At 45.4% G+C, this 2,386-nt stretch overlaps 1 protein-coding gene across 1 annotated transcript in view; it reads left to right on the forward strand.

Annotated features, from left to right (window-relative positions):
- The window catches only part of LOC104914729 (asparagine--tRNA ligase, cytoplasmic-like), a 95,229-nt gene that overhangs the window by 3,772 nt on the left and 89,071 nt on the right, over positions 1-2,386 (forward strand). The gene's annotated exons all lie outside the window — the stretch shown is intronic.

Genomic DNA, 2,386 nt, shown 5'->3' on the forward strand with positions numbered 1-2,386 from the left:
AGAGTGCTTTCCGCCGGGGGGTGTCTGCCCGGCGCTCTGCCTACGCCTTCTCCCACCAGAGGGGATACGCCGACCTCATCGCCTCGGGGCGCAGCATCCGCAAGAAGAGAGCTCCGCTGGATGCCGTGCTGGGCAGCACCACACGAGGCACAGGAGCTGCTGAAACGAGCTGATTCACTGCAATTCTGGAGAGGTTTCTTATCCAAAAGACTGCAAACACACACACACACAAACACACACACACACACACACGAGATTTCTTATCCAAATGACTGCAAACACACACACACACACACACACACACACACACACACACTATTAAACTCAGGATATTTTTTTTTAAACCGAATGGCATAAGGATATCTGATTTTTGTGCTTTATCACAGAACAACTTCAGTTTGCTGGAAGCGTGGAAAAGCCAACAGCGTCCTACAGAGCTCCAAATCCTTTTGCAGCTGTGCAATGTGAAACTGAAGGACGGGTGTGCTGCAGTATGAAAAGGGCAGTGTGGCGACACCTGGAATCGAAAACTTTTTTCCACATTTTTAACATGATGTTGGTATAAAATTGCAGCTACATTTCATATCGACTCTGAAAACAAATGGCTAAGCAACAGTGACTCTGTGCACCATTTTGTTACGTTTTATGGGGATAAAGACTCAGGGGGTTGATCGCTCCTGAGAGAGACATGGATACTGTCACCTGAGCTGTACACATCTGGTGACAAACATGTAGTCAATGTCAGACTGAGGTGTTCCAATGCTTGCAAGTCTTCCTGTTTGTTGTTATTCCTTCGGTGTCTGACTGCAGCTCGCTGCATGGCATGGAGCAGCTCTCCCTGCACTTTGTACGAGAGCTGTGCCACAGTGCCTTGCACAGCTCATTCCTTGAATTTGCCTGCAATGAAGAAATCCAAATCCATCGTTACAAGTCTGTTTCTCACTTGCTGTCTTTCTGCTCAGCTGTGTAGAAGATGTCTTGTTTCTCACGCCGTGTGTTTGTTAATGGATGGCTGTCCCAAGAGCACTGCTCTTAGCTGGCAGTTTGTTCTTTTCTTAGGTACAGCTGTCACCGTTACAACCAGAAAACGGCTGCTGTAGGAAGGGTATCACGAACCATTCTTGCAGTGTACAAAGTGTTTTGTGATCTCTGTGCTTGTAGGTGTGTTCCCTCGTTTATATGAATGTGCAGCTGTTACCTACTGCTGCCTCCGGATGGGGACGATTCCTCCAACGCTTTTATAGTCAAAATCGTGGTACGCAGTAATTGTCCTAAGGAATGTACATTTCAAACACATGATGCAAATAAACGCAGTGAAGTTTTCAGCTTCTCTTCTGTGAGGCATACGGGTATCAGCGGGCGTTAGCTGGGGCAATCCCCATTGAGAGGGCACACAGCCCCAGGGACGGGGCTCCTATTCCCATCTGCAGCAACAGGAAATTTGAGCGTTTAGCTCAAGAAAAAAAATCAAAGCAGATGCTAAAACAAAGCAAAACATAAGTATTTTCTAAGTTTGATAATAACCTCTGAAGGCATAAATGGTGCTGGGGAATAGACAGCTACTGGAAACATAAATGTGTTGTTTTGTAGCTAGCTAAGCCAACAAGGCAGGCACTATGCTTTCAGGGCTGTACTCTCTGATAAGGCATTTCTGTACAAGGCCTGTTGGAGTTGGAAATTAATTCTAAGCAGTAAGATCCATCCGTAATTCCTGTGACGTTGCAGTGGCTATACGCTTTGCTGTCACTACATTGTCACAGTTGTTCACTTTAAAAGGATTTCTAGAGGTCTGTAGTCCAGTCCAGGGCTCAGAGGAGGACCAGAGGTCCAGTGCTTGTCCAGCACACGGAATACACCCAAAGATGGGAATCCCACACCCTCTCTGTGTCTCTATTATAAGAGCTGACTACCCTCAGGGTAAAATACTTCCCCTAGTATCTCACAGAATTTCCTTATTATAACTCACGTCCCGTCCTGCTTGTCCTACTGCCAAGATTTAGTCTGTGCTTATTATTTCTCATGGTAAAGTCAGATAAATAAACATGAGTATGCCACTGCTGCTATTCCAGCACAAATAAGTGGAAGGATTCTTCTTCAGATGGAGTTATTTAGAATCAGCTTTTTAAAGGTATTTTTGTGCAGAAATACAGTAAATATAAAGAGTACAAATTTGAAGCCAAGATCACCTTTGTCTCCAGAACCTACAGACTTTTTTTGTTTTTTTTTAAGAAACTGGCAAAGGGTGGCTTTAGACTAGATATTAGGAAGAAATTCATTACTGAGAGGGTGGTGAGACACTTGGAACAGGTTGCCCAGCAAGGCTGTAGGTGCTCCATCCGTGGAAGCACTCAAGGCCAGGCTGGATGGGGCTGTGAGCAACCTGGAG

This window comes from Meleagris gallopavo, chromosome Z (genome assembly GCF_000146605.3).
Source record: "Meleagris gallopavo isolate NT-WF06-2002-E0010 breed Aviagen turkey brand Nicholas breeding stock chromosome Z, Turkey_5.1, whole genome shotgun sequence".
NCBI lineage: Eukaryota > Metazoa > Chordata > Aves > Galliformes > Phasianidae > Meleagris > Meleagris gallopavo.